At 40.9% G+C, this 10,199-nt stretch overlaps 1 non-coding gene across 1 annotated transcript; it reads right to left on the bottom strand.

The window, feature by feature from the left end:
* Positions 1-458: 458 nt before the first annotated feature.
* LOC112535797 lies at positions 459-565 on the bottom strand. The gene has a single exon (XR_003079870.1). It is a non-coding gene; the product is annotated as a small nucleolar RNA R71 (small nucleolar RNA).
* Positions 566-10,199: the final 9,634 nt, after the last annotated feature.

Raw genomic sequence — 10,199 nt, 5'->3', positions numbered from 1 at the left:
ATTGACAAATATACCTCTCTTACGGGGTTGTTTTCTAATATTGACAAATATACCTCTCTTACGGGGTTGTTTTCTCATATTGACAAATATACCCCTCTTACGGGGTTAATTTCTCATATTGACAGATATACCCCTTTTACGTGGTTGTTTTCTCATATTGAAACACATACCACTTTTTTGGGGTTGTTTTCTCATGTTGAAAAATATACCCGAGCGTGCAGTTTGGAGGATTGCCCAGCGAGGATCCCAATGCTCATATCTTCAACTTTCTAGAAATTTGTGGCACATTCAAAATAAATGGAACAACCGATGACACCATTCAGCTGAGATTGTTTCCATTTTCCTTGAAGGACAGAGCCAAGAGATGGTTGAAATCTCTTCCACAGCAGACTATTACTACTTGGAAGGCGTTGGCCGAAAAAATTTTATATAAGTATTTTCCTCCCGCTAAAACTGCTAAACTTAGAAATGACATATCTTCTTTTGTGCAGTTTGATGATGAAAGCATGTACGATGCATAGGAGAGATTTAAGGACCTTTTGAGATGCTGCTCACATCACGGATTATGAGTGTGGATGCAGGTTCAAACCTTGTACTGCGGGTCGAACCTTACGATGAGGCAGATGGTAGATGCTATAGCAGGTGGGGCGCTAAACAGTAAGACGCCTGAGCAGGCTTAGAATTTGATAGAGGAAATGGCCATGAACAATTATCAGTGGAAATCCTCTAGGAGCCGACCAGGAAGACAAGGAGTGGTTAACCAAATAGATTCTACAACAGCCTTGGCAGCTCAGGTGGAGCTTCTGACCAAGAAGATTAACCAACTCCAGATGTCGGTTCATGCAACGAACGTTGGCTGCGAGTTTTATGGTGGCCCGCACTACAGTGCGAACTGTAATGCGGGAGGTATGTTTTCTTCATCTTCCTCTACTTTTCCATCTATTTCTATTGTGTCTTCTGATGTTGAGCAGGTTGACTATATGGGGAATGCCCCAAGGCAGCAGAATGATCCTTACAGCAACACATACAACCCTGGGTGGCGCAATCATCCCAACTTCAGTCGGAGGAACAATAATGCTCAGGGTCCACTTGGTTTTAAGAGACTTCATCGTATGCATGACGATTAGGCTGCCAAGCTCCTCCTCCACCAGAAAAGAAGTCAAATTTAGAGGAGCTTATGATGAAGTTTGTAACATCTACGGAGATGAGGTTCCAGCAAACTGATAGTGCACTTAGGAACCAGCAGGCCTCGATTCAGAACTTGGAGACCTAGATTGGCTAAATCTCTAAAATGTTGTCTGAAAGGCAACAAGGAGCTCCCTAGCACCACTGAGCCTAACTCGAGGGAGCACGTGAACGCCATCACTTTGCGTTTAGGTAAGTTAGTTTCAGCTCCTTCTAAGCCTGTTTTTGACGACTCCACTATTGATGTGTAGGTTGAGGCGAGCAACAAGGTTAGGGAACCTGAGGGAAAAAAGGTCAAATCAATTCTAGTCAGGGAATATCAACCTAAGATTTCTTATCCTGCTAAAGGCAAACAAGCAGAGGCGTAAGAGCAGTTCAGTAAGTTTCTAGATATTTTTTAGACAACATATTAACTTACCTTTTATTGATGCATTGGAGTAGATGCCGAAGTATGCCAAGTTCTTAAAGGACATACTTAGCAAAAAAAGGAAGTTGGAGGAGGTAGCCTATGTTCAGCTTAACGAGGAGTGCTTAGCGGTGTTTCAGAGCAAGTTGCTAGAGAAACGTCACGATCTAGGGAGTTTCACTATTCCTTGCACTTTAGGTAATTTGTGTGTTGATGATGCATTAGCTGATTTGGGGGCTAGCATAAATGTCATGTCCACTAGTTTTTTCAATAAGCTAGGTTTGGGGGATGCAAAATCCACTAGGATGTGTATTCAATTAGTTGACCGTTCCGTTAAGCTTCCTAGGGGAATTATGGAGAATGTGCTAGTTAAGGTAGATAAGTTCATATTTCCTATGGACTTTGTGGTTATGGATATGGGTAATGAGCATGGTGTACCATTGATTTTGGGGAGACCTTTCCTTGCCACAGCTAGAGCTAAAATAGACGTATTTGAGGGAAAGTTAGAACTTAATATAGGGGATGACTGTGTTACCTTTAGTTTACCCCCATTTGATAGTTCTTCCACCGACAATGTTCATGCCATTTGTAGTATTGATGGAATTGGTCCTGCATGTAATAAACAACCACAAGGCGTACAAATGGATGATGCTATACATGTTTCTTTCCCTGATGATATGTGTTATTTACCTGAAGAAAACAACTTGTATCAATTTGATACTTTGTGCTATGATAGACTCGAGAAGGGTAGTTCCAAGTTTGTTTTTGACAGGTCATTTAGCCAGAATTTGGAGTGGATGAATGGGCATCCCGACTTGATGCGGAGAGCACCTCCTTGGTCATCCACCGCACACATCGGACCTTCTCTTTGCGCTTATATGCCTCGTGCCCCAGCTTACATTGAGCCCACCTTCTCAATTTGCCCGCGATGCAGGAATGCTACTGCAGAGTACAACTAGACGACTCGAACAAAAAGAAGCGCCTTCGGGAGGCATTCCTGAATCTATTTATGCTTTTTGAGTTTTTCTTTGGACATCTTTTATTATTTATGTACTTCTTTAGTTTGATATCTCAGTTTAATTTTAGTTTATTTTATTTTAAGACGATTTTAGTTTATTGAATCTTTTTACTAGATGTTGCTTGGAATGTGTTATTCTTGAGTTTTGTAGAAGTTAACCTACTCGACGCTCATACACAATTTGGAGGACCAACATATCTTAGAGTGTTAAAGCACACATCAAGGTAGGAAGCTCGATGACCCGAGATGGCAAAGGAAAGTCTAGAACCTCCCCTTCACCACGGTTTCCGTGGCCACCACGGGCTACAACACCAGGCCGTGCCCATCAGCACGGCCTGAGTCAAGCCCGTGATGAGAGACACATGAAGACTTGGTGAATTTCGGCCATTTCGGCACGGCCTCTAAAGGCATCACGGGCGGCAACACTAGGTCGTGCTGATGGGCACGGCCGTGCCCCCGCTCGTGCTAAGCTGGTGAAAATCAACCGCGAGGCTCGACGAGTCGGCCGATGATGCCGTGCATTTGTCGAGTCTTGACCCCGCTTATATAAAGAAGGCCTCCAAAACATTTTTGCCACTTCTTTTCTAAAGCTCCAAGGTGTGGTTTTCTTCTATTTCTCTCATCCTCCCTATTTTTTTCGGCAATTCCAAGTAAGTATCTCCACTTTTTGCTTTTGTTAGTTTTTAATTTAGTTTTTGCTTATGCATATACTTTATTTGGGATATGCTAGTATGTTTTGGTAATTTTTATGTTGTTGCACTGCCTTAAGATGACCTCAATTAGATTTACTCTATATTAGTTGTTTTGATTGCTGTGAAGTTGATTATGAAATTGATAAGTGTGGGGTTTGCATAATTAAAGTTTGTTATGGCATTCCATTATGAATAAGTGTTTTTGTATTAGTTGGTGCATGATAAAGTAGTTTGCAATGTATGGGTTAGTTAGTTTATGCAGGAGATTGAGGCTTTAGTCTTTCGTCAAGTCTAAAGTTTTCTGTTAGTCAAATTATAGCCGTTATGCTGTCCAATTTTTGGTACGATTTTTTATTAACTAATTTCTTATACAAATAACTAATGATTCATTGCATCAGGCGATATGACGGACCGCGATCAATCCTATAGGTAGCAGCCAAAATGAGTTCCTAACAACAAGCGATCGCGTGGCGAAGGAACATCTTCCTCCACGACCGGAACCGGCCAAGCACAAACGCCGAACCGGACCAGTAGCCGCGGCAACCAGTCCGAGCTCGAAGAGCACCTGCTGTGAACCCACCTGCACCTAGTCGTCACCCACTATGGACATTTCCTAATGCAAAAAATGAGAGTCGGTTCCAAGTCATGAGGTGGAAGCAAGTGATGGCAGGTCGTTGCATCGACTTCGTATCCCTAGAAAGAGTGGGATTGGTTCAGGATGTGCGTACTCTATTTGAGAATCTGCCATATGCGTGATTCTTTGATATCATTGAACCAACCTACCGTGAGCTTATAATTAAGTTCCTCAGCACCTTCTTCCTGCAGCAACAGATCACAAATTGGCATCAGCCTGATGCAATTTATTTCAAACTTGGGGGAAGAGAGTTCTCAATGTCAGTCCCGCAGTTCGGCATGTATTTAGGATTATGGACTGAACAGGAGATCTCGGGGGAGGAATATCAAGGATGCCTCTACATCCACCCAATATCCTACGACACCATGTGGGACTCATTGGTACTGAGGCCGGAAACATACTACCCAAGCAGGTCTAAGGCGTCTAGCCTTCCGGATCATCTTCGCTATCTCCATACCTTATTAGCCTACACCATTACAGGCAAAAGAGATAGTTTTGGAGCAATGACACATACCGTTGTCTTCATCCTCTAGGCTATGCAACATCAGAAGAACTTGGACTTGGGATATTTGTTGGCTCATCAAATCCGATCATTTATAGTAGACGCCCAGAAGAAGATGCACTATTGTTTTGGCCCGTACATGACTAGATTAGCCAAGAGACTGGACGTATTAGATGATTGTCTGTCAGAGCTTTCAATTATTAGTGACATGACACCATTAGGGATTAGACAGATGATCAACATGCAGATGATCACGACTACTAGACACCCACATGGTATAGAGTACAGGCTTATGAACACCATAGTCAGGGAGGCTAGAGAGGCAGCGGCTAGAGGAGCCCAAGATCGGTCGACTGGGATCCCGGATGTTAGGATCCCCAACCCAGCTAGAGTGTTTATGCCTCCATCTGAAGCATCATTGATGGGCTCTTTATGCAACCTACACCTAAGGCAGTGAACCTACCGATGCAGCCTAGCACTAGTGAGTATCAAGGTCGTATCCCTGGAGATCGGGTGAACCTAGAGTTACTACTGTTGCTATGTTATCTAGTCTGAAATAGGGTGTGAAAGTTCTAACGTACCAGCTAATGATTATGAGTGCAAATAAGTAAATAAAGAACAACAGACAATCAAAAGACAATTACAAAGAGAGAAACAAACCCAAAAGGGAGCCTAAGTGATGGAATTCTAAAGATGGATTTTATGGATTGCCGATCTTGCTTGCCCGTGCCTAAATCCTGAATTGAATCCCGGTTCCTCTCTCGAGCTTACCGAATTCCTAAACCTGCACTAACCTAATGGAATCTCTTCCTATCGGATTACTACAGATTAGCATTAAGTATGATTTAAAACTATTAAGAGTTATTAATTCTTAATCCGGCGAGTAAATTAACCTTATCTCTAAGTGTTAACTACCAGTCCTTACTATTCAATGTCCAGTTGTAACAAGCATTTCTCAATGTCAAGAAACAACCCAATAAACAATTAATTCAACGTCTCAAATTAACTGAATCAAACTTTTATTACTAAATAGCAAGAAGATTGCAAGAATGACAATTATAAAACTAACAATTAAGCATAATCCATCAACAAAGGTGAACCCTAATGGGTTCAAAAGATCTAGCTACTCATGTTCATGGTTAAAGCAATTAGGGAACAAAATAAGGAAAAGAAAATTAAAGGCATGTACACCCTTCTCTTTCAAGCCGAATGAAAAACCCTAAAATTGCAAATTTGAAATCTCAAACCCTAGTTGCCTCTTGAATGCTCCCAAAGTTTGTCTTGATCTTCAATTCGATGTTGGAACAAGTGAAATCCCTCCTTCAATTGATGAATTTGATCTCTCAAGGTCTACAATTGAGGTATAGGAAACAATTGATTAAGTGTGTGTCTTCGAATTGTGTCCAAAATTCGTCCCCCTCTAAAAGAACTCAAAATTGCCTATATAGTTGATTCAGCATGGCCGGAGTCCAGGCTGTGATGATTCAGCACGGCAGAGTCCGAGGCGATCTTGAATCGTGGTCTGTTGTCGACTCCTTCCAAGCCGAGCCACCACAGGCCGTCTTTGGAGGCCGTGGTGGCTAGGGAAGTCGTCTTTGAAATGGCACAATTAGGGATAGCCTCTTGGTAATTCAAAGAGCCGTAGGAGTCCGGGCCGTGCTCAACCCTCGGGGTGCTAGTTCTCACCCAATTTGATGGATTTTGGTCCGTAATCACACGTATTTCCCTCGATTATTGATGGTGTCCTTCGAAATGACACGAAGCGAGAAAGGAAACAAAAGACAGGTGATTCTAGCATAAAACGGGATAATCATGCATAAAAATGTAAACAATCGGGCATGAAAACATGTGTAGTATGATGCTTATCAAATTACCCCACACTTAAACTTTTGCTTGTCCTCAAGCAATCAACAACTCACTCCTCAAACAGATACCAAATAACTCAATCAAATTTATTGCAGGAGGTTAGCTCAAAACAAATTTCAAAACTCCATAATGATTTTTCCAAAAATCCCCAAATCACTAAATCCTTAAGAGAGAGAACAAACTTAATAAAGTTGCTAAAGTTAAAATGATAAACCATCTAAATTGAGAAATTGAGAACCATGCCTCACAAGATGTCACTCAAAACACACAAGTGTATATAGGTGAAAGAAGATCGCCAAGCTCTCAGCGCAAAATCTGGGAAAAGTGCTTACCATAGGCTTGCTTATAGATCCAATCTCCATACTACGAAATAATCAATAATCATGATCAAAGGGTCTTGAGCCAGTTGTAATGGGGTTAAGGTAGAATGCGTATAAATATGGAAAATAGGCTACAAGTTCTTTGGAAGTTAAGCAAGTAATGCAAGAAAGTAATGAAGGATCAAGTGTTGTACCAAAATGAACACTAAGTTGCTCTAAAAATAAGATGATGCTCAAAATGAACTAAATTAATACTCTTTTTGTTTTTTTATTGAATATATATATACTATGTATATATATTACAACGACTTATGTAGGGGTTGTTGGTTATTGACACATACAATAAGGTGAATATCAATTTTTTTTTTAATTGAAGGGAGCATCTATGAAAATCTAGCAACTTAGTGAAATATATGATTGCAGATTGATCCAAAATAAAATGCAGCATAAACTTACATAATTTCCAGCAACAATGGTAGAAAGAATGGTCAAATGAATAGAAGTGATAAAATGAGTGTCACTGTTATTATTATCACGAAAGGAAAGGCTAAGGCTCAAAATTGGTTCACTAAGGGAAAAACAGGGTTAGGCTTTTTGGCCAAATTGTGTAAATCCTAAGTGCCCAAATCATCTCACGATTATTGACAATTTATGTAATCTCAAAAGATATCGTAAAGCAAGTTCTAGAAACAGAGATTCTGTACAATGCTCATTAATGAAAGAAAAGGGAGCATAATAGTGATGCACCAATTGGCTCAAAATCTCACCATTTGAGTGGGTTAAAATTGCATGAATTCTCAAACCAAAGTTTAAACAGTCAATCACAATAATAAGCAACAATATTAACGTTGTTCTATATCTAAGATAAAGTAAAATGGAAGAATTTAAGGAAAAATACCGGTTTACCGTTTGGATTGTAATTAAGAGATTCGTTCATTGCCTTCTTCCAACAAGGTTCGATAAAAGCTATAAGGGAATCCATTCAAAGGAGAAAATCATTAACTACTCGATTAAAACAAAATTCAAGATAAGGACAGTAATAATGAATGGACTCAATCAATAAGGGATATTAAAACAAGATAAAAATAGCAAAGATAAAATTGGTACCTGCACAAATCTACGGTACCTACCCCACACTTGTGAAAAACACTGTCCTCAGTGTGAACAAGGTAGGCACTCCAAAATAAAAGGAATAAAATACGTCAAATGAAGCTAATTATGGGAGTCCATAAAAGAAATTAGAAAACTAAGAGAAAAACAAGACGACAAAAAGAGATAAAAACTAGAAAGTCTACTAGATACTACCCTTGATGTGTACTTTAACACTTCAAAATATGTTAGTCCTCAAAATTACGTACGAGCATCAAGTAGGCTAACTCCTGCAAAATTCAAGAATAAACACATTCCAAGCAACATCTAGTAAAAGGTTCAATAAGATAGCATCTCCTCAAAATCAAACTTACTAAAAATAGACTGAAATATCTAACTGCAAATGACTACATAAAATAAAATAAAAAATGTCCAAAAATTCAGATAGCAAAAATAGATTCGAGAATACCTCCCGAAGGCGCTTCTTTTTATTTGAGTCGTCTAGCTGGACTTTGGATCAGCATTCCTGCATCGCGGGCAAATTAAGAAGGTAGGCTCAATGTAAGTTGGGGCTCGAGGCATATAAGTGCAATGAAAAGGTCCGATGTGTGCAGTAGATGACCAAGGGGGTGCTCTCTGGACCGATTTGGGATGTCCATTCATCCACTCTGAATTCTGGCTAAGTGACCTGTCAAAAATAAACTTGCAACTACCCTTCCATCACGACAAAGTCTCATATTGATACAAGTTATTTTTTTCAGATAAATAACACATACTAGTAGGGGAAGAAACATGTATAGCATCATCCATTTGTACATCTTATGGTTGTGTATTACATGCAAGATCAATTCCATCAATACAATAAATGGCATGAACATGGTCGGTGGAAGAACTATCAAATGAGGGTAAACTAAAAGTGACACAGTCGTCCCCTACATTAAGTTCTAACTTCCCCTCAAATATGTCTATTTTAGCTCTAGCTGTGGCAAGGAAAGGTCTCCCCAAAATTAATGGTACACCATGCTCATTGTCCATATCCAAAACCACAAAGTCCACAGGGAATATGAACTTATCTACCTTAACTAGCACATTTTCCACAATTCCCCTAGGAAGCTTAACAGAACGATCAGCTAATTGAATGCACATCCTAGTGGATTTTGCCTCCCCCAAATCTAGCTTATTGAACAAACTAGTGGGCATGACGTTTATGCTAGCCCCCAAATCAGCTAATGCATCATCAACACACAAATTACCTAAAGTGCAGGGAATAGTGAAACTCCCTGGATCGTGACGTTTCTCTGGCAACTTGCTCTAAAACACCACTGAGCACTCCTCATTAAGTTGAACATAGGCGACCTCCTCCAACTTCCTTTTTCTGCTAAGTATGTCCTTTAAGAACTTAGCATACTTCGGCATCTGCTCCAATGCATCAATAAAAGGCAAGTTAATATGCAATTGTCTAAAAATATCTAAAACTTACTTGAAGCGCTCTTTCGCTCGCTTGTTTAGCTCTAGCAGGATAAGGAATCTTAGGTTGATATTCCCTGACCGGAATTGATTTCACCTTTTGTCCCTCGGGTTCCCTAACCTTACCGCTTGCCTTAACCTCGCACATCAATAGTGGCGTCATCAAAAACAGGGCTTAGAAGGAGCTGAAACTAACTTACATGAACGCAAAGTGATGGCGTTCACGTGTTCCCTCGGGTTAGACTCAGTGGTGCTCGGGAGAGCTCCTTGCCGCCTCTCAAACAACATCTTAGAGATTTGGCCAATTTGGGTCTCCAAGTTCGAATCGAGGCCCTTCGGTTCCTAAGTGCACTATCGGTTCTTTGGAACCTCATCTCCGTAGACGTCACAAACTTCATCATAAGCTCCTCTAAATTTGACTTCTTTTCCGGTAGAGGGAGGAGCTTGTGCGAGCCCAGTGAATGTTGCTGCGACATCGATGAAGTCTCCGAAAACCAGGTGGACCACGAGCGTTATTGTTCCTCCAAACTGAAGTTGGGATGATTGCGCCACCCGGGGTTGTATGTATTCTTTGTAAGGATCGTTCTACTGCCTTAGGGCATTCCCATATAATCAACTGTTCAACATCGGAAGACATAGCGAATTAAATGGAAAGTAGTAGAGGATGAAGCAAACATACCTCCATGACCGATTCACCTTGTAATGCGGGCCACTTCTAAAACTCGCGACCAACGCGTTCATTTGCATGAGCAAACCTCTGAGTTGGTCGATCTTCTTGGCTAGAAGCTCCACTTGAGCTGCGAAGGTTACTATAGAGTCCACTTGGTTGACCACTCCCTGTCTTCCTAGTCGGCTCCTAGAGGATTGCCACTGAGAGTTGTTCATGGCCATTTCCTCTATCGGGGTTCCCGAGCACGCTCGGGCGTCTTCTTGTTTAGCGCCCACCGCAAAGCATCCACCATCTACCTCGTTGCAAGGTTCAACCCGATGTAGAAGGTCTGAACCTGCATCCACACTGGC

The sequence above is a fragment of the Ricinus communis genome, chromosome 1, assembly GCF_019578655.1.
Source record: "Ricinus communis isolate WT05 ecotype wild-type chromosome 1, ASM1957865v1, whole genome shotgun sequence".
NCBI classification, from domain to species: Eukaryota; Viridiplantae; Streptophyta; class Magnoliopsida; order Malpighiales; family Euphorbiaceae; genus Ricinus; species Ricinus communis.
This window is presented reverse-complemented; position numbering and strand designations above follow the sequence as displayed.